At 36.6% G+C, this 23,825-nt stretch overlaps 1 protein-coding gene across 7 annotated transcripts in view; it reads left to right on the top strand.

Moving 5' to 3' along the window:
• The first annotated feature begins 8,260 nt into the window (after positions 1–8,260).
• The window catches only part of LOC134745501 (muscle-specific protein 300 kDa), a 298,426-nt gene continuing 282,861 nt past the window's right edge, over positions 8,261–23,825 (top strand). For 5 of the 7 annotated variants that reach the window (XM_063679589.1, XM_063679605.1, XM_063679564.1 and 2 more), the window contains exon 1: positions 12,352–12,512. The gene's annotated coding sequence lies outside the window, so the exon portion shown is untranslated. Of the gene's footprint in view, positions 8,303–12,231; positions 12,513–23,825 lie in introns of those variants that run through there. The other 2 variants (XM_063679556.1, XM_063679613.1) reach the window with 2 other exon arrangements.

Below are 23,825 nucleotides of genomic sequence, written 5' to 3'. Positions count from 1 at the left end.
AATAGAACTTCATACATTTCAGTAAAATATTTCTTGTTCAAGGCAACTCGATTCAATGCAAATTAGCCTACTTAAACACGCTGCTGCGTCGCATCTGCTTTGTGATTAGTTGGCCAACAATTGTTTCATAAGTCGTAAACGCGCATGTGACACCCTTCATATAGCAACATCCATATCCTACGAAAACCGCTTAGCGTTGCTTGTTAGTCTCCATAGGCTACGGTGGCCAAAATCGAGAAAAAAACTTTCTTAAAATTGAATTTAGCGCGGAGCAGGTACCAGGGCCTCATGAGTTACGAGGAGGTGTCGTTAACCAACCCGCCGGGGGCACCGGGCCCGGCGGCCGGTGCGCGTACGAGTATGAAGGTATCGCGGGCCGCGGCAGCTCGCGTATCTTAGCTGTATACTTTTGGTTTGTTTACCTAAGTATATGATTCTACTAGTTGAAAGTATTATTTTTTTGTCTCGTAGAAAAAGTATTGTATACAATAGTGATATAATCAAGCTTTTCAATCTCGTACCTTACTTAAGCAACTCAGCAAGCTTCGTTGCTTAAACACGGTACTCGACTGAAAAGCTCTCTATTATATCACGATTGTATAAAATACTATTTTGTTATTTTTTTTATTTTTTTCATTGTGTTTTTTGTATATTACTTTGGGGTTCCATGAAGGGGAACGAAAATTTTATTATTTTTGCGCTATCACGCACGGTTTAGGAGATATGGCTCTATAAAGATTTCTTTCCTGTTTTTTTTTGAGTTTTTTTTAAGCATTAATTAAGGGTTTCTTAAAGGGGAACGAAAATTTGATTATTTTTGCGCTACGATGCACGGTTTAGGAGATGCAGCCCTATAAAGATTTTTTTTTTGTTTTTTTTTTATTGTGTTTTTTGTATATTACTTTGGGGTTCCATAGAGGGGAACGAAAATTTGATTATTTTCGCGCTATAACGGTTTAGGAGATATAGCCCTATAAAGATTTTTTTTCTGTTTTTTTTGCGTTTTTTTTAAATATAAATTAATGGTTACATAACGGGAACCGAAACGTTGATTTTTTTTGCGCTACGACGCACGGTTTAGGAGATACAACCCTATAAAGATTTTTCCTCTTTTTTTCTTTTTGCGTTTTTAAATCTTAATTAGGGGCTTCTTAAAGGGGAGCGAAAAATTGATTATTTTTGCGCTACGATGCACGGTTTAGGAGATACAGCCCTATAAAGATTTTTTTTCATTGTATTTTTCATATATTACTTTAGGGTTACATAAAGGGGAACGAAAATTTTATTATTTTTGCGCTACAACGCATGGTTTACGAGAAACAGTCCTATATTTTTTTTTTACAATGCATGTGCTCGAAAAGTGCGTTTCCTACGGAGCCATATCATGCGGAAAGTAGTACTTTTCCGCACTAGTGCTTTTTGTTTTCAATTTTTTTTTACAGTACATATGGTGCTACTTTCTTGCACTAGTGCGGAAAAAAGCACTTTTCGTGCATATGTCGAAAGTTTAAAGGGCCATATGTACTGTGAAACGTTGTACGATACACGTGCGAATAGGTAATTCGCAACTCGTGTCGATTTAAAACACTCCTTTTAATAATTAAACTTATTTGCCATGATATGTTTTTTTATTTACTCGCACAATGCATAGTAAAACATTGTATGATACACGTGCGTAAAGATGATTCCCGCACTTGTTGCATAAATAGCTATTTTTTTATCAAAGTAGAATTTTATCAAAGAATGAAAGAAAGTCCCGGTATTAATAACCAAATTTTACATTAGTGGTACCTTTTCCCTATCACTGTCACAAATGTATGTGGCGTTCACGTAAACGCGATATTTTTAAGCTTTCCCTGCGCAATGTTGCCAGCTCGCTCGCAAATCAAACATGTACTTACAGTTCTTTTGCAAAATGGCGACATTGTACAATATCTATAAGTTTTAAATAGGTAAAAGATAATTCGAAGCATTCTCTGCTTGTAGTAGTATAACTTCTTTGAATAAGTTGCGTTAATTTGGCGCACAGGCGAAGTAAATATGCGTTGCGTACGGCAAGGTCACGCCGCGGCCCCACCCTGCACGGCCTCCGTTGCCCATTCAGACCGCCCACGAGCTTCGTTTGAACGCAAATAATATTTTTGTAATATTTGTTTATGCAGTGGATACAAGTGACACAAATTCATATATCTTATTTATCCTGCATTTCAAATTAATAAGATGTAAACTCTAATATCTTTAATATTCTTTTGTAACGGTGACAGCCTGTTACAACAAAATCATCAAATATCTTATGAAGCTATGCCTTAATAAGACACAAAATCATTTAGTGGACCTATTTAAACGATTAAATTCAACCTAAGTATTTTTTTAAACTTTAAAATTTTTTTGTGTCATTTAGAATATTTTGACATAGTATCAGATTGCATTGGACGTAATTGACACAAACTATGTTTTCACACTAAAAACACTATCCTAAATGCAACACAGTTACATGTTTTCTCTCGAATATTTTTTTCTCCAAAATAATTCAAAATAAAAAATAATTACCACAAATTAACAAATTACAAAAAAAGCAAATTATATATATGACACAAAACAAAATGTAAGATTTACATCTTAACAAAGTATTCATAAGCGAAAACAGAATTGACTTTAATATTTTATAACCTACGGGTCAAAATATAGCCAGCGGTACAGGTCTATAAGTAGGAGATAGGTAGATAGTGTAGGTACGTACTTATATTTTCATCACACTTGCTAAAATAGTACATTTCTAAAAAACGTCGTCTCGAGTCTTGCCACTCGCCTACGGCTCGTGGCAAGATATCTCGGTACTTACTCCTGAACTAATGACATACTTTCCGCACTAGCATCGAACGACGTTTTTTAATACAGTTGAGAAAAAATAAGAAAAGCAACAAGTAAGGAATGAATTCGGAACTTTTATATTATTAATTCTGTGACATCATTGACATTATGAAGAGGTGTATTTCTTCTAGCTTTTATTCGACTAGAATAGATTTTGTTATTATTATTGAACCCACTTCAATGAAAGTTTTTTTTTCCAAATGCACGTTCTATAAGACAGAAACAATTGTAAATATACTATTATTACCTAAATATCGTTATTTACGATTATTTGTGTATCGTATATTTATAAAAACAATATCTAATGTTGCCTTTGGAAACTTAAAACATTCTTGCAGTAAGAAAATACGCCTCTTCTTTGACAGGCGTTCCGTTCCATTCAGACAACTTATTAAGAACGGTTTTTCAACATTAAAAAATAAACGTGTTATAATACTTATAATGATGAAGAGGTAAGTAATAAAATATAAAATATGCATATTTTTCGTGTTCTTACATTAACAGTAAGTTTTTATGTTGATTACGACGTTTAAAGGAAACTAATATTAACACTCATCAATAAATAGTCATGAATTGGAACAAGTAAAAATTTTAAAAAATTGGAAAAGTAAAAAGCACTAGTTCGCGAAAACCAACTTTCCGCACGCTAAACAGCCACGAAAAGTAGCACTTTTTGAGCAACTGTATTAAAAAAGATCTTATTTCATGCAGGTATACTGAAGGACAAAGGCCTATTGTTCCCGCTGGAGTTATGGATTGTGAAAAAAAAGCTATAACTTCCTAGGGAGTTATAGCTTTTTTTAAATTGTGTCACTAATTCATACGACCAAGTACTTAGGTATAAATAAAAACTTTTATAAAAAAAGATAAACCGACTTCAAAAAGGATGAAATAAAATAGTATCTTTTTAGGATTCCGTGTTTAAGTATATGCGTTACCAACTGATATGTTTGAAGTCGGTGCCAAGCCAGATTTTGAACCATATATTCATAATGATTTTGGTGCAATTCGATAAGGATGCGACTATATAAGTATGTACGTTGGATTGCCTAACGCAGCGTACTACGTAGGCGAACAACACGCGAAGAAGAAGAATATGGAAGTGCCCTACGTGGGCGATCTCGTTGCAAACGCAAACGCCTTGGGCCGGCCGCGACTGTTCGCCTATGTAAGACGCAGCGTTACACGACGACAATAAACGAACTTTCTGTAGGTATTTAAGAACACACCTCAGAACAGAACACACGGTTGAACCTTCTTGGCGCAGTTCGTACCATGCTTGTCGGCACATTAGTGTAAATCTAATGCGTTTATTTGTCGTCGTATTTTTTAAAGAGCATTTCTTACTAATTCTTGAACAGTCCATAGCACGCAAGTGTGGGATTGGGACTGAGTTATTTTCTGTCGCTTATCCAGAGGACTACATTTCAAAATATAAAACAATTCAAGGAACCTTCATGCCAAATTTCAGCTTAAGCGGTTCAGTTGTTTAGCCATGAAAAGGTAACAAAGAGGCAGACAGAATTACTTTCACGTTTATAATATTTGTACAGTTGTAATGGGATTTATAGACATAAAGTTGGTTATTTCTGGTGACTGGTATTGTTACTACTTGGCTTGGCAAGTTCGAAAATATCAGTTGGTAACGCATATACTTAAACACGGAACCCTAAAAAGGATAATATTTTATTTCATCATTTTTGAAGTCGGTTTATCTTTTTTTTTATAAAAAATTGTATTTCTCCATTTTTAGTTTTAAGGCATTGTTAAGATGAAGATGAATGAAAAACATAATCATGTTTAACTCTAAATTCGTAAACTTTATTAAATAGTCAGAATTTTCCTCGAGTCCGTCTGGGAAATCATTCCTGTCACTAAATCCGTTCTCCGCCCCGTCACTGACCCAATCCCTCAAACCCCCCGATCACTCAACCTCACAGCACATCAACCCCTGATCACTAAACCCCTCGACCCTAAACCACCAACCCTTCAACCGCCATTCCCCGACCCCTAACCCCAGACCCCTCAACTCCTAACCTTAACCCCTCAGGCCCTCAGTCCCCGACCCATCAACTCACCTCCCTTCAACCCTCAACCTCAAACCCCCCAAACACTAATACCCTCTACCTTCACCTCTCACACCTACCCCTCATCTCTCAGTCTCTTTGGTTGTTTCCAAAACTACCTATATCAAAAATCATAATACACATACGAGGGAAGTTCCACATTTTGTCCGTGGTCTTCATCATTCATCACCACGAGTTTGACATTGATATATTCGCTATCGTGTGCGTAACTTACTGTTTATGCATTTCGCTCGTACTGGCATATTAGTGTACAAAGTAAGTTACGAAGACGCTAGCGAATATTTAGTGTCAAACTCATGGTTAGGCTACAGTTGCACTACATCAAATTGGTGGTTTTTGGTGAGGAGTTCCCTCAATTCCTCACGGATTCCATCATCAGATCAAAACCAAAAATATTACGAAAACACCTTGGAGGTAATTCTTTCAAACAGAAAAATAATTACTCAAATCGGATCTTGGGTGCCGGAGTAATCGCTGAAATCATTATCATCAAAACAATCATCATCATCAGGTCCACTTAATCAAATTGGTCGTTTTCGAGAGAAAATGCTCAAGTTGCTTATGAAAACACCCAAATCACCATACATGTGCCTTTAAAAATTGAGGAGTTCCCTCAATTCCTCAGGGATCCCATCCTCAGATCAGAACCAGATTAATATGGGACCAACTTGGAAGTAGCTCCTGTCGAACAAAAAAAGAATTACTCAAATCGGACCACGGGTCTCGGAGTAATCGGTGAACATACATAAAAAAAAAATTGCCACAACCGAATAGAGAACCCCTCCTTCTATGAAATTGAAGTCGGTTAATGAGTTTTCCTTTTAAAATACTGACGTTCATAATTTGTTGTTAGTATTGTTTATGTTAAAAAATATTTAATTTGATTAATTTAATAGCCGTTTAAAATATGTTTACACAATTTTCAATCGTAGCTGAATGCCGTCATCGTTTGTTTTGTGGCCGGATAGGTTAAACTAACCTATCCGGCCAAAATAACAATTCTTTAACCGTTAAGGAATTGTCAAAGAATGACAATATGGCGAACGAATGTTTGAAATGTCACCTATTTAACAATTATTTCGCTTAAAATTTAGTTTTTTCTTCTCAAGTGTGATGAAAAAAATTGTGTGTAACTTCGTGGATAAGAACATTGCAAACTCGAATCTTTAATGCACGACAGCCTGCGGCTGTCGTGCATCTAAAGGCCTCGTTTGCGAAATTTCACTTATACCCCTGGTTGCACAATGTACTATCAGGGACCGGCCCGCTATCCCTTATCGGGGTTTTATAAGGGTATTGCATAAGGCTTAACTCACCATACCCTTTGCCTGACGAAACCCTTTGTTTTGCTTTTAAAAACCCTTATATAAAGCTACCACATTTGAGTAATCGGTAGCCCAAATACCCTTACAAAACCCTTATCATCCGCTCACCAACACCTTGCATATTGCTTATAAGGGTTAGCCTTATAAAGGGCTTCACTTTTAGCATACAAGCGTGCTAATTTCAGTCGTCTACCTTGTTCATAAAGCACACATTACTTCGAATCCGAGCGATCGTCGGCGGCGACGGCGGCGTTCTTTGACTAGGCACGTATTTTCTTTCCTTTTCATACACTACCGTAGATATATACTAATCCTGTCTCTTTCACGCAAAGGGAAACCTTTATAAAAAGCGCTTAAAGATAAGGGTAACCCTTATTAAGGGTGTGGGAACACACTTGGTTAGCTAATCCCACTACGCAGCGAAAATGGATCGGGCACGGGACGCGCGGGGAGTAAGCGTCAGGTATGTTCTCACGGGCCCCGCCACTTCATTAGAGACCATCGCTGTAACTATACGTGAAATAAAATAATAAGTTAAACCTTCTGATTTTTAATGGGTCACCACTCCATCTAGCACAAAGACCTTGAGCGTGCGACATAAAACCATAAGTCGCACAAGGGCTAGCCTTATTTTTTTGGTTAGCTTTTCGGTAAGGGTTAGTCAAAGGTAAGGGTATGAATGGGCTTGCAGTTCAAAAGGGAAAGTCTTTCAATGTGTTAGCCGTGTTTAAGTGTCGCCCATTGAAAGGGTTTTATCGCGGAAAGGGTTGTCCGGTCCCTGTGTACTATGTATACCTAGGTACCTACTTATGAATCCTTTCTTTGACGTTACTCCTTGGCCAGTCAACCGAGTTTATATTGATTACATAATTGGGCAGAATTTTATTTTGTTGTCGTTTTTTTTTCGTCAGATTTCTCTATTCTACGATAGAGTTCTCTATTCTAGAAATAATAAGCGCAATTTCAATTTCATCGTATGTCCTAAAAAGTATTCTATTTAGTTACGGAAACGTATGATATTTTCAATCAACGGAAAATCACGTACATTTTTTCCCTAATTGAGATATCGTATTTATTCCGCCCAGAATGAAAACAGAACGGCACATTTAATGTTTATAATATTAGCTTATTTACCTATGACTATGAATAAATCGTGAAATAAAACTATGAAAACGGATTATATCGCGTATATTGAATTTATAATACATCCCATGGGCATGTTGGGATGTATTATAAATTCAATATACGCGATATAATCCGTTTTCATAGTTTTATTTCATGAGTAACTATCGCGGTAACCGAAGACAATATTATGAATAAATCATTTGCATTTTTAGTATTCCGTGCAAAACTTTGTTTTGACAAACGGAACACTTATGGGATCACTTCGGTCTTGCAAATCAGTTAAATGCGTGTTTCTCAGAGACCATTTGACGTAGATACCTAAAATTTGAAACAGTTATAACAATTACCACCACTAATATTGTAAATAAGTCAAAATCGCTTATTTCTTGTTTCATTTATATTCTACTAGGTATAATTAAGTAACTACAAATACATACTCGTACGTATTAGGTGTCCTAAAGTCACTAGTCTTTAATGATTTAATTTAAGTAATGATATCCATCCACCGGATCGGATATGTTTCATCTGGGTGTGTATTGTTTAATATGAATATAAGTATATATAATAACTTACATTTGTTATAACGCCATTTGATATATTATATGTTATAATGCAATTTTTATTATACGTTTCCTTTGTTATGTTGTGATTTCATCTAAACTATCATTGATATAATGCCTATTGTAATATAATTTTTAAATAGTATATGGACATGTTTTATAATGACATTTGTTATTTGTTAACATCGATGACCCTGTTTCAGAATGGACTTGTTTTGACAAAGAACGAGGAAAATCCAACACGAATATGAGCAACGCGTCAGGATATTGTTTGATTAACAATGAATTAACGTATGGTATCATCATCTTATCAAGAGTTATGGGGAAGATACAGGTAGGCTAACATGAATATTCGCACCTAAATACATACGATGTTTCATAAAATAAATCGAACTCGAATGATACTCTTCTACGATGTTCGATTGTTCGTCCTATGTCTTTGTTCCGATTTGCCAAATTCTTCAACCATCTTGCGCTTGCTGCAAGGCCTGCGATATAGTATGTACGATTAAGCGGGCCACTGACGAGCCTTCCAAACGGATGCCGTTACAATGGATTAATTCCAATGGACGGCATCCAATTATTTAGTACACTGACATCGATCCATTTCATACGTCCATAGGTGCTCTTGCTTCACTTGCTGATGTGTGCTTTATTGGTACCGTATGCTGGATTTGTTGTACTTGGAACTGTGGTAGCCATTTATGTGAAAAGGCTTAAAAATCCAAAAAGGACATGGACGAAGAAATGGTTAAGAAAAAGGCAATCCTACACTTAACAACTTGTTTAGCGCAGCATTTTATATCTTTGTTGTGGTAGTCGTCGTTTGTGACTTGCCATAAACATGGATGATTCCGATGCTCTAGACCGCGGGCCAGGAACAGATTTCCATGACCAATCGCCTCCCGGGCGAAAACTCGTATAGTGGTTAACGGCTATTTATGATGAACTCTCGTAAACGTCAGCTGCCGCTCCGTTGGTGGGTTGAGGAATGGCAGCAAATAAAGTCTATAAAAAAATTTAGTCATCGCCTCCCGCTTGATACTTTGTCAGATGATAGTTTAGATGCTATTGTTAATAAAACAAATCGTCAGCCGGTTGTATCGCGGTGGAAAGACCATGTTACGCGTTTCGGTGGCTGCCATTCCTCAACCCACCAACGGAGCGGCAGCTGACGTTCACGAGGGTTCATCATACATAGCCGTTAACCGCTATACGAGTTTTCGCCCGGGAGGCGATGACTGACGAAATTTGCGCCTGGCTCGCGGTCCACTCCTCTATTACCTACAAAACAAAGACTCGGCCTAACATTTTTACTATGAATTCGTTGTCGTGTCGTTACTTGGTGGCAGCGCCATGCAGATTGAATAAAAATGGACGCAGTTTTGCACATTCACGGTGCGTTTGGAGTGCGTCCAGATGGCATGGCGCACGTTTGGTGTACGTTTCTAGCATTGACAGTCACTCCAAAATCGCCACGCCGATACGTCCAAATGGAGTGGCGTGCTGGATTTCAATCCAAATGGAAATCCACGATTAGGATGCCGTTTAAAAACATTATACGTTTTTGACATTCACGGACCGATTTTGGAATGCAGCCACGCTATTTGGTCTGTTGGAAGGATCGTCAGTGACCACCTTTAGTTGGATTCGTTATTTTGATGTTTTGGAAAATATTAAATGCTACTATATATTTGTTTGTATATTTGTATTGTTTATTTGTATATTAATTTAATATGTTACAAGATCACAATCACAAACTTAGATTTATTTTCTTATTTAAAAAATAAATAAATTTAAAACTGTTTATTTTTATAAAAAATCACATGTAATATTTAACTTAACTACTAATCTTAAATTAAAAAGATTTTTTGGGTTGTTTGCTTTAGCTTATAATGGTAAATTTATTAAGTTTTTTAAGAAAAATCATGGTGATTCAGGTGACAAAATTTGTCTCCCATACAAAATATTTTCCTAGACGTCTTTTTTTATTCTCAGAGTGTGCTAGTAGTCCATCATTCGGCCTTTGTTGTTGATTTTTGACCGACTACTTGGTTTGTTATGGGCGGTACTATCATTTAGATTAGAGCCTCAAGCAAACAAACAAAACCAAGTATTTGGTCAAAAATCAACAAAAAAGTCCGAATGATGGACTATTAGTACACTCTGAGACGAAGATCGTCTTATAGAAAAGTATTTTTTTCTGGATGACATGGGTTTAGGTGTAAAGCTTTGATTGGAAATAATAGACAAAATACTAAATTACAATTATAGTATACATACAATTGTATCTTATTCGTAGGTTGTTACGTTTTTATACTTCCAATATTATTTAAGTAAAGGTTACAGTTAATTTTGAAACAATGTCAAGTAATGCAGAAGAATTATAAAAAAAGATCCAATATAATTGATCTAAGTTTAAAGCTTTCCTATAGGGGATATTACTGCAATGTTCTGCCACCAGAGTGCAGCACTAGCATTTTTTAGTAAACCATAGAGTAACTTATACATACTGTACATAACAGGTTTTTGACAAGTTTTCAGAGATAATAAAATATGACATTGATGCATCAAGGCGGTTTGTTTACAGAGGACCTATATATACTACCGGCAAACGCGAATCCGCAATTTCACTATCTGCTTCATTATCGCTCGAATATCAATATATATGTAATATATATGTCGCAAGAGTGACAGAGATGTTAGATAACGAAATTTCGATTTTATTGTTACGCGATAGACCCTCAGATTGTGGTAGTGGCGCCACCTACGCAGAGTTTCGCATAAAATAAAATAAAAACTATTTCGGAACGTTCAAAAGTCCATACAATATTGTTAGTACCATCGTTATAGGTAGCTATGTGTTAGTAAAAACATTAAAAATAAAAACAAAACTTTCAACAATGAAATCACAATCCAATAAATTTTAATAATGAATATAATAATAATAATTAATAATTAAGGCGGTGATCTTGGACACGGCGGCGGCGCGGATAGTCCGTCGGTTCCTCTCTCTGCGGCCCTGACCACCGGCAGCTTGGACCCTGCCCGCTGCCGGCGGCACCCTAGGTTAGGGTTTTTATAATGTCTTTATATATTTTTTTGTAATGTTTTGTAAGTGTTTTTATATTTTACTTTTATACTCATATTGTAAAAAGCCTAACTTAAGAAGAAAGATAAATAAAGAGAATAATTAATAGAATATTCCCTATTGACTCCTATTTTATTGCACACGCCTGTATATAGATATATATGTTTAGAAGGTAGGTTTATATACTGTAACTAAAAATTTGTAACCTACATATGATGGCTACACGGAAAGAACATGTCTAGTCACTTTTTCGGAAAATGAGATTTTCATCTCAAAATGTAGAGCTCTTAATGAACTATATGTTATATCTTTTGCTACCACTGTATAACATATGTAACACAACTTTTTTAAAGTTAAAAATGACCTGGTCACGGAATTACCATATATTTTGACATGGTTCCAAATTTTAAAACCGCGATTACTCAAAATGTGACTAAAGTGACTAGACATGTTCTTTCCATTAACCTTCACATACAGTACCTATATTTAATTAGTTATGTTATGTCAATGAGGATATAATAAGATAGAGCGGTACTGTCATAGTAAATTTTGTAACCACTGTAAATTCACACTATCGACATACTTTAAAACTAAAAATGAAGATTTATAAAAATACGTTAAAATGTATTTAAATATGGATAAATGATTTTTTTATTTGCATTAATTATTTTTATATGATTTTGACCCATGTTCTTTCACTGGTATACGTTAAAATTATAAATAACAAACGAAACAGTCAACGCCCTCTATACGAGTGTAGGCCAAAACTAGTGGCGCCATCTGATCGAGAATCAAATTTTCGTGATTTTCGAGGCACGTTTTTTCCTTAGACTGTATCCATCTATTACGGAGTTATATCTATCTTTGGTTATGTATAGCCGTCATCATATAAGTATATAGGTCACACACTAAATAAATTTTACTACCTATGAGGCCAACCCCTAATTCGAAAAAAAAATTGCTGCTTCATTTTCGGCGAACCATTTGACAATGTTTTCCATGGAATACTTTTATTGCTAATATACCAAGTTCTGTTCTAGGACGATCTTATAATTAAAAATACCTATATGTAAAAATAAAGCTGCTATATTCCCAAAAAACTAGTGCCAATCCCATCGTCAAATTCACAATCCTTAATAAAAAGCTGTAATTGCTATATATAAACAGGCGGAGACCGCATCTTAGACTCGGATACGGTTTATACGATGTACTCACTGCTATATAAAACCAGGGAGAGAGCCAAATTCTAAATTTAAAGGCCGAAAGAAGCCGAGCGCCGCCGAGCCGCCCGCCCGCCTCAGTCCATCGCCGACTGCCGCCCCGACATTTCCAAACGTATCGCGGTAACCGTTAACGTAAACGGCAAAAAACTTCCGAACACCGAAGTGAAGTGAATTGAAAAGTTTGGATTTTCCAGTGCAGTGCCAGTGTGGTGTTTTGTTGTTAGTTACCGGTAACTACTTGTTATTTATTATGATGTATTAATGACTAGCAAACTTTCGATAACACTATGGAAGCCCGTATTAAGTTTCAATATGTCCGCCTTCCAGAATATTTTTTCCGTTTGCCAATATTAATACTCAACTTTGTAGCGGCATGTCTTATAACTTTACATGTATGTTTTAATACTATCTAAAGTAATAAAAACACTATCTGACGGTTATGCCTTGTAATGCATGTGCCGGGTTTTTCCTAACCTCAAAATTGGCATCATATAACTTTTGAACTTGTATTTTGTTTTGGCCACGTTTCCTTATTCTAACTTAAATACACAATAATATACAAGATTTTTGTATTGTTTTTAATGCACTATTAGACATTTTGCTATTGTGTCCTCTGAGTAAATGTGCAATAAGAGCGTTCCATGCTTACGTATACCTTTCCATTCTTTACGCTTATGTTTTCTGCATGAATAGTAAATGTTGTGTACATTGTTTACTTGTGTTATTATTACATTAACATTCAGATATCCAATTTAATTATATGGTACCTACGTTTTTTGGTTATTTGATTTTGGCTACTTTCAAACCAAAAACTCTCTCAAAAGGGTCGATTTCTACTTTATTTGCTTGTTAGTTTGTCGGTGTTTTCAATATTTTCTTTATCATTTCCATTTCCGCATTGCGTTCCACCTGGTTTAGGCCCAGTGCGGCGCGGATGCTGCCTTATTGATCTAGACTCGACTTTTCCTATTGCCGACTATCTATTTATAGGAATTACACTACCTACAGCATTAACTTTTTAACCGACTTCAAGATTTCAAAGGAGGAGGTTCTCAATTCGGTTGTATGTTTTTTTTTTAATGTTTGTTACTCCATAACTCCGTCATTTCTGGACCGATTTTGAAAATTCTTTTTTTGTTTGTAAGTATATACATACAGATTGGTCCCGTTTTTGTCAACAAGCAGTTCTGATGATGGGATCCATGAGGAATCGAGGGAACTCCTCAAATGTTAAAGGCATACATATAGTGATTTTAGTATTTTCATCAACAAATCAAGCACTTACATTTAAAAAAGTGACATTTGATGAAGTGGAACTGCTGATGATGATCAGAACGGAACTCTTCAATGACGCATAGTTCACGTTTGGCGATTTGTCCTCTTCGTTATGTTTGTTAAGCAAGTTAGGTTTTCAAAAAACATTTTTGTCAAGCTCGAGTTCTGATGATGGGATCCATGAGGAATCGAGGGAACTCCTCAAATGTGAAAGGCATACATATAGTGATTTTTGTATTTTTATAAACAAATCCAGCACTTCCATTTTAAAAAGTGACATTTGATGAAGTGGAACTGCTGATGATGATCAGAACGGAACTCTTCAATGACGCATAGTTCACGTTTGGCGATTTGTCCTCTTCGTTATGTTTGTTAAGCAAGTTAGGTTTTCAAGAAATTTTTTTGTCAAGCTCGAGTTCTGATGATGGGATCCATGAGGAATCGAGGGAACTCCTCAAATGTGAAAGGCATACATATAGTGATTTTTGTATTTTTATAAACAAATCCAGCACTTCCATTTTAAAAAGTGACATTTGATGAAGTGGAACTGCTGATGATGATCAGAACGGAACTCTTCAATGACGCATAGTTCACGTTTGGCGATTTGTCCTCTTTGTTATGTTTGTTAAGCAAGTTAGGTTTTCAAGAAACATTTTTGTCAAGCTCGAGTTCTGATGATGGGATCCATGAGGAATCGAGGGAACTCCTCAAATGTGAAAGGCATACATATAGTATTTTTGTATTTTTATCAACAAATCCAGCATTTCCATTTTTAAAATTGACATTTGATGAAGTGGAACTGCTGATGATGATCAGAATGGAACTCTTTAATGACGCATACGTTTGGCGATTTGTCCTCTTCTTTATGTTTGTTAAGCAACTTAAGTTTTTAAGGCATATTTTTGTCAAGCTCGAGTTCTGATGATGGGATCCATGAGGAATCGAGGGAACTCCTCAAATGTGAAAGGCATACATATAGTGATTTTTGTATTTTTATAAACAAATCCAGCACTTCCATTTTAAAAAGTGACATTTGATGAAGTGGAACTGCTGATGATGATCAGAACGGATCTCTTCAATGACGCATAGTTCACGTTTGGCGATTTGTCCTCTTCGTTATGTTTGTTAAGCAAGTTAGGTTTTCTAGAAACATTTTTGTCAAGCTCGAGTTCTGGTGATGGGATCCATGAGGAATCGAGGGAACTCCTCAAATGTGAAAGGCATACATATAGTGATTTTTGTATTTTTATAAACAAATCCAGCACTTCCATTTTAAAAAGTGACATTTGATGAAGTGGAACTGCTGATGATGATCAGAACGGAACTCTTCAATGACGCATAGTTCACGTTTGGCGATTTGTCCTCTTTGTTATGTTTGTTAAGCAAGTTAGGTTTTCAAGAAACATTTTTGTCAAGCTCGAGTTCTGATGATGGGATCCATGAGGAATCGAGGGAACTCCTCAAATGTGAAAGGCATACATATAGTATTTTTGTATTTTTATCAACAAATCCAGCATTTCCATTTTTAAAATTGACATTTGATGAAGTGGAACTGCTGATGATGATCAGAATGGAACTCTTTAATGACGCATACGTTTGGCGATTTGTCCTCTTCTTTATGTTTGTTAAGCAACTTAAGTTTTTAAGGCATATTTTTGTCAAGCTCGAGTTCTGATGATGGGATCCATGAGGAATCGAGGGAACTCCTCAAATGTGAAAGGCATACATATAGTGATTTTTGTATTTTTATAAACAAATCCAGCACTTCCATTTTAAAAAGTGACATTTGATGAAGTGGAACTGCTGATGATGATCAGAACGGATCTCTTCAATGACGCATAGTTCACGTTTGGCGATTTGTCCTCTTCGTTATGTTTGTTAAGCAAGTTAGGTTTTCTAGAAACATTTTTGTCAAGCTCGAGTTCTGGTGATGGGATCCATGAGGAATCGAGGGAACTCCTCAAATGTGAAAGGCATACATATAGTGATTTTTGTATTTTTATAAACAAATCCAGCACTTCCATTTTAAAAAGTGACATTTGATGAAGTGGAACTGCTGATGATGATCAGAACGGAACTCTTCAATGACGCATAGTTCACGTTTGGCGATTTGTCCTCTTTGTTATGTTTGTTAAGCAAGTTAGGTTTTCAAGAAACATTTTTGTCAAGCTCGAGTTCTGATGATGGGATCCATGAGGAATCGAGGGAACTCCTCAAATGTGAAAGGCATACATATAGTATTTTTGTATTTTTATCAACAAATCCAGCATTTCCATTTTTAAAATTGACATTTGATGAAGTGGAACTGCTGATGATGATCAGAACGGAACTCTTCAATGACGCATAGTTCACGTTTGGCGATTTGTCCTCTTTGTTATGTTTGTTAAGCAAGTTAGGTTTTCAAGAAACATTTTTGTCAAGCTCGAGTTCTGATGATGGGATCCATGAGGAATCGAGGGAACTCCTCAAATGTGAAAGGCATACATATAGTGATTTTTGTATTTTTATAAACAAATCCAGCACTTCCATTTTAAAAAGTGACATTTGATGAAGTGGAACTGCTGATGATGATCAGAACGGAACTCTTCAATGACGCATAGTTCACGTTTGGCGATTTGTCCTCTTCGTTATGTTTGTTAAGCAAGTTAGGTTTTCAAGAAATTTTTTTGTCAAGCTCGAGTTCTGATGATGGGATCCATGAGGAATCGAGGGAACTCCTCAAATGTGAAAGGCATACATATAGTGATTTTTGTATTTTTATAAACAAATCCAGCACTTCCATTTTAAAAAGTGACATTTGATGAAGTGGAACTGCTGATGATGATCAGAACGGAACTCTTCAATGACGCATAGTTCACGTTTGGCGATTTGTCCTCTTTGTTATGTTTGTTAAGCAAGTTAGGTTTTCAAGAAACATTTTTGTCAAGCTCGAGTTCTGATGATGGGATCCATGAGGAATCGAGGGAACTCCTCAAATGTGAAAGGCATACATATAGTATTTTTGTATTTTTATCAACAAATCCAGCATTTCCATTTTTAAAATTGACATTTGATGAAGTGGAACTGCTGATGATGATCAGAATGGAACTCTTTAATGACGCATACGTTTGGCGATTTGTCCTCTTCTTTATGTTTGTTAAGCAACTTAAGTTTTTAAGGCATATTTTTGTCAAGCTCGAGTTCTGATGATGGGATCCATGAGGAATCGAGGGAACTCCTCAAATGTGAAAGGCATACATATAGTGATTTTTGTATTTTTATAAACAAATCCAGCACTTCCATTTTAAAAAGTGACATTTGATGAAGTGGAACTGCTGATGATGATCAGAACGGATCTCTTCAATGACGCATAGTTCACGTTTGGCGATTTGTCCTCTTCGTTATGTTTGTTAAGCAAGTTAGGTTTTCTAGAAACATTTTTGTCAAGCTCGAGTTCTGGTGATGGGATCCATGAGGAATCGAGGGAACTCCTCAAATGTGAAAGGCATACATATAGTGATTTTTGTATTTTTATAAACAAATCCAGCACTTCCATTTTAAAAAGTGACATTTGATGAAGTGGAACTGCTGATGATGATCAGAACGGAACTCTTCAATGACGCATAGTTCACGTTTGGCGATTTGTCCTCTTCGTTATGTTTGTTAAGCAAGTTAGGTTTTCAAGAAACATTTGTCAAGCTCGAGTTCTGATGATGGGATCCATGAGGAATCTAGGGAACTCCTCAAATGTGAAAGGCATACATATAGTAATTTTTGTATTTTTATAACAAATCCAGCACTTCCATTTTAAAAATTGACATTTGATGAAGTGGAACTGCTGATGATGATCAGAATGGAACTCTTTAATGACGCATAGTTCACGTTTGGCGATTTGTCCTCTTCGTTATGTTTGTTAAGCAAGTTAGGTTTTCAAGAAACATTTGTCAAGCTCGAGTTCTGATGATGGGATCCATGAGGAATCTAGGGAACTCCTCAAATGTGAAAGGCATACATATAGTAATTTTTGTATTTTTATAAACAAATCCAGCACTTCCATTTTAAAAAGTGACATTTGATGAAGTGGAACTGCTGATGATGATCAGAATGGAACTCTTTAATGACGCATAGTTTACGTTTGGCGATTTGTCCTCTTCTTTATGTTTGTTAAGCAACTTAAGTTTTTAAGACATATTTTTGTCAAGCTCGAGTTCTGATGATGAGACCCACGAGGAACCGAGGGAACTCCTCAAATGTGAAAGGCATACATATTGTGATTTTTGTTTTTTTATCAACAAATCCAGCATTTACATTTAAAAAAGTGACATTTGATGAAATGGAAACTGCTGATAATGATCAGAATGGAACTCTTCAATGACACATAGTTCACGTTTGGCGATTTGTTCTCTTCCTTGTGGACCCAGACCTAAACTTGAACCCAGACTCTGACCCGGACCCGGGTCTGAACATGGACCCCAACTCGGACCCGGACTCGGACCGAACTCTGACCCAAACTTGGACCTGGACAGCCGGACACGGACCTGGACTCTGATCCGGACCCGGAAATGCTAATAGAAAAGTGGCTTAGGTGGGTCACAGAACAGAACTGCTATCAGAAAAGTAGGTTAGGTTAGAGCTGTGACCCTTACAGAAACGAAATGCTATCAGAAAAGTAGGTTAGGTTAGGTTAGAACTGCGACCCTTACAGAAATGAAATGCTACTAGAAAAGTGGATGGTTTTACCTCCTTTTCTACATTATTAGGCAAAAGATGCTGTCTTTTTCATTTCATTGTCTGGAATCTAAGAGTGCACCATCAACAATAAGTGAACTTTCAGCGGCATCCCCCATTAAAGTCGGTTTTTTTTTCTTAAAAATTATTAATAAATCATATTCCTCTCCGTTTATACCTAACGTTCTACTTGCAATCTCTTTCAGTTTCTGAACAGATTATAATTTGCTTCAATGTCTTAGGGATTCAAGTCTGCTATTAAGTTAATAATGTTAGTCAGATTAATTGTAAAAAAAAACTCTTATTAGGAATCTTATGATTAACTTAATTTTATTATAGTAACATTTCCCTTTTAAAACAGATTCCGTGATTAACTAACTCTGCTGTCTGTCTGTCTGTCCGTCTGTCACCAGGCTGTATCTCATGAACCGTGATGGCTAGACAGTTGAAATTTTCAAATGATGTATTTCTGTTGCCGCTATAAGTTCTAAAAATAGAATCAAATTAGTACATTTCACACGTGTTGTAAACGACGTTTTTTAATACAATTGCGAAAAAATAATAAATTAATATATCATTAGTAGAATCATACCACCAAACCAAACCAAAACCAAAAGTACCTATACAGCTAAGATACGCGAGCTGCCGCAGCCCGCGATACCTTCATACTCGTGCGCGCCCGGCGCGGGTTGGTCAACGACACCTCCTCATAACTCATGAGGCCCTGGTACCTGCTCCGCGCTAAATTCAATTTTAACTGCGTTTCGAAAGTATAGTTTGGAACTAAAAAGTAAAAAGCACTAGTTCGAGAAATTGAGCTTCTCGCACGCTACGCAGCCACAAAAAGTACCACTTTTTGAGCAACTGTATTAAAAAAATATTTAAGAGGGGCTCCCATACAACAAACGTGTTTTTTTTTTGCTTTTTTGCGTAATGGTAGGGAACCCTTCGTGCGCGAGTCCGACTCGCGGTCAGTGTATCAAAGGGTAACCAAGTCTTTAAGACTTAGAAAATTTGCAAATTTGCAAATTTCGTAGGGGTTGTAAGACTTAGGCCAGGATTACACTTGTAAGTTTTACTTACGTAAGTAGGGACAAAGCTATTTGCTAGAATGAGATAACGATATTCATATCTCATTCTGTAGTATAGCTGTGTCCCTATTTACGTAAGTAAAACTTACAAGTGTAATCCTGGCCTTAGAAAATTTTCGACGAAAAGTGCAAATTAACCAAGGGGGCGGAGCCTGGAGAGGGGTGAGGGGGGAGGCGCGCTTCGGTGAAGCTGTTGAATCTGGGTGGCTCTTCCGCTCTCGCGTGAGCGCGTGACAGAGCTCCGTCACGTTTTATATAATGATTATTTGATCTAATAATATTTAGCATAATAATAACATCTTTGAAGTATAATGCATATTTCCTTATCATAACTTCGTCCGCAATTGCACAGGCAAAACCCTCGGTTTCTCCGGTACAAATACGGTAAAGTTGTCATGTTACTACAGTTTTACTACGTAGTGGCCGAGAACCAGAGGTGGCCGGTAAACCGGCTAAACTACCCTATGTGTCGGTTAGTTATTTGACTCATTTATCATTCGTAAGTGAGTTTGATTGTATGATGACTATATGGAGCGACATAATCGCTAAGCGATAAAGCTCTTTAATAAAGATTAAAAAAAAAAACATTCAAATTATGATTTACGACAAAATACAACACATCCTGCAACACGCAACGCTTTTATGTTGTAAATAAAAATATCGTTTGGACGCTACCATAATTTTTTGCTTACTGTTACTTCAGTGCCATGCAATTCAGAAATTCAATAGCTGATTTATTTTTACAATAAACATGCACTCGTACTATTTTACAAACTCTGTCTTTATGCTTTATTACAACTTCTAACAAATCTGAAAAGTTTTATTTTGCCAGTGAAGTTAAATAATTATCTGGGGCATTAAGGACTGCAATAAAACAAGATCCAAAATCTCATAATGAAATTTTAAACTAACCTATTATAATATTTTTAACGTAAGAACGAAGGGAATTTAATAATTTTTCGTTTTACTCAAATGTTCTTGTGGCAGCGTTCCACAGCGCTAACCCAAAGTAAGGTTTGCATTGCACTACCCAACTGATTTTTTTTTCAGTATATGACTTATATATGTGTAGGTACACCATGTACTTATACACACACACATATATGTTTGTGTACATGTATTTATTATACAAATTTCAAATGTGTGGTTCAATCCGGCACCTCCCTTTTTGTCGTCCCTGAATAAGTTATATACTGCCAAGTTTTGTGGTTTTTGCCGGAAAAGACAATAAGAACTATAATTAGAAAAAAAGTTTTGTTAGGGCGCGTACAATAAATACCATATAAGCAACCTGTATCCCCCATTACATATTCGCAACTAACACATAGTTTCAGTGTCCATATAATTTTCTTGCGGCGGAACACTAAATTTTCTGTTTTATGACTGCGTTTATTTCCTTCTGTATGGTTCGCTTTCTCCGTCATATTGCTAACCGAGCATTGTCTACTACAAAGGACAATAGAGTTATTTAGAAAACGACAAGCTTTTACTGCTTATAGTTTTATTATTGGCTTTGAGTTTTTAGGGGCATAGGTACTTGCTTTTGTAAATACCTAATAATAATTAGAAAACAATGATTCGTATGGTATTACAATATTTTGAATATTTTACCTCATGCCATGAAAAATAAGTTGATTTGACCTGTCAGTCAGCATCCCTATTATCCCTAAAAGACCCTATTATTTTAAATTATTCACGTGAGATGTAAATAATTTTGGCTGGTATTTAACTGATCACTAGATATAGTAAAATTTCATTTTAATGTGAAATTATAACCAAAATTTTAATTTTTGCTATCTTATTAAAGCAAATGACTCCAAACTTATCATTGTAAACCCAAAAATAGTAAATACCACCAAAATTGTAACTACATTTTAATTAAAAATGTGCAAATATTAAACATCTCGTTCCTGTCCTGTCCTGGCCGGTTTCGGCCACGGCGACTGGGTTTGTACTGGCTAGTGAGAGCGACGGTCGTGAGCTCTCAGGTGGCTGACGTAGCCTATTTTTGCAGTGAATGTACGCCATGTACGGCCACACTCACCGCAGGTCAGCACCCCTCCGACAATATTGTAGTTGATGACCGCAGGTGGTCGGACCTTTAACTCGTCACGCTTCGCGTCGAGTTCCACTCGTCTCTGCTCTTCGAAGGCCTGCACTTTTGTACTCACTGTATGCCTCCACTTCGGTCGATCTTGTGCCGAAGTCTGCCAGTGCAATGGTTCAATGTCACATCTCCGCATGTGGCGCTTCAGTACATCTTTGTATCGCAAAAGTTGGCCGCCCTGTTTCCGCTTCCCACTCTGCAGCTCTGAGTAAAAGATGCGCTAAGCAACTCTGTCATTGGACATACGGGAGACATGACCACACATCTCGTTACTCACTAGATCTTGTTACTCCCATTAGAATTAATTAATCCACTCCGTCACCTTTTTCTAGTAGCATTTCGTTTCTGTAACCGTCGCAGTTCTAACCGAACCTAACCCACTTTTTTAGTAGCATTTCGCTTCTGCAAGGGTCGCAACTCAAACCTAACCTAACCTACTTTTCTAGTAGCATATCGTTTCTGTAAGGGTCGCAGTTCTAACCTAACCCACTTATCTTACTTAAGTGCCATTAATGTTACAGGCACTTAAGTCCTTTGTCTCAATTTCCACCATTTTGAACATTGAAATAAATAGGAAACGACAAAAATATATATCTAAGTACCAAACCGGCTCACAAAATTTCACGAAAACCGATTAAGAAATGCGACCTGCAGAGAACATCCGGACAATCGGAAACTTAGACCTTCGCTAAGGCTCTTTAAATAAACGAAACTAGGGGCTCTGTGAGCTGTAGGCCTCGTAATTAGCCTAAAAAATTTATAAATAATAAATAATAGTTATTTTCGATACAAGTGCGGAAAAGAGGAAATTCGAAACGAGTTGCCATAAATTAAAACACGACCGCAGGGAGTGTTTTAAATCGACACGAGTTGCGAATTACTTGGCGCGCTTTAGTTTTTTTTGTACAACTTCCACAGTTTTTGTCGGAAATTAAAAATTTAAGCAGTGACGTATAGCTGAATAACTGGTTTCTTTTATATTAGGCGCAAAATTGTTATTACGTTTTTAGTTGAGCTATAAAATACACATACACGAACTTTTCTCAAAAAAAGTGGTTTTCTTTGTTTGTAGCTCCTAAAATATACATTGTTTTTATAAATAATGTATTAACAAATCATAATATATTTAATAACCTTTCGTTTGATGTACGACGCGGCGAGACGCGACGCGGAACAAACAAACCGTTCTGGTATCGGTATGGAAGTGTCCTAGGTGAGCGATCTTGACGCGATGGTGAAGCGGCGCGGCGCGGCGCGAAGCGGGCGCTAAAGGCGTGGCGCATGTAAAATACCGGATTTTATTTGATTAGTCGACTCATATTTGATTTTTTATAGTTTTTACTGTAATCTATAGGGAAAAGAAATAAAACAATCTTCAAATGCACGGAAATTGGCATAAAGGACTTGCGCCAGTAACATATATGGCACTTACGACTATTGTGAGTTCGCTGTGATAATGACTCGAAAAAGTAATTGCAGTACATATGGTGCTACTTTCTCGCACTAGTGCGGAAAGTGCACTTTTTGTGCATATGTCGAAAGTTTAAAGGGCCATATGTACTGTAAAACGTTGTTCGATACACGTGCGAATAGGTAATTCGCAACTCGTGTCGATTTAAAACACTCCCTGCGGTCGTGTTTTAATTTATGGCAACTCGTTTCGAATTTCCTCTTTTCCGCACTTGTATCGAAAATAACTATTATTTATTATTTATAAATTTTTTAGGCTAATTACGAGGTCTACAGCTCACAGAGCACCTAGTTTCGTTTATTTAAAGAGCCTTAGCGAAGGTCTAAGTTTCCGATTGTCCGGATGTTCTCTGCAGGTCGCATTTCTTAATCGGTTTTCGTGAAATTTTGTGAGCCGGTTTGGTACTTAGATATATATTTTTGTCGTTTCCTATTTATTTCAATGTTCAAAATGGTGGAAATTGAGACAAAGGACTTAAGTGCCTGTAACATTAATGGCACTTAAGTAAGATAAGTGGGTTAGGTTAGAACTGCGACCCTTACAGAAACGATATGCTACTAGAAAAGTAGGTTAGGTTAGGTTTGAATTGCGACCCTTGCAGAAGCGAAATGCTACTAAAAAAGTGGGTTAGGTTCGGTTAGAACTGCGACGGTTACAGAAACGAAATGCTACTAGAAAAAGGTGACGGAGTGGATTAATTAATTCTAATGGGAGTAACAAGATCTAGTGAGTAACGAGATGTGTGGTCATGTCTCCCGTATGTCCAATGACAGAGTTGCTAAGCGCATCTTTTACTCAGAGCTGCAGAGTGGGAAGCGGAAACAGGGCGGCCAACTTTTGCGATACAAAGATGTACTGAAGCGCCACATGCGGAGATGTGACATTGAACCAT

Source organism: Cydia strobilella, chromosome 1 (genome assembly GCF_947568885.1).
Source record: "Cydia strobilella chromosome 1, ilCydStro3.1, whole genome shotgun sequence".
In the NCBI taxonomy this organism is placed as follows: Eukaryota; Metazoa; Arthropoda; class Insecta; order Lepidoptera; family Tortricidae; genus Cydia; species Cydia strobilella.
Note: the sequence above shows the minus strand (reverse complement) of the source record. Positions and strands in the feature narration are given on the sequence as shown.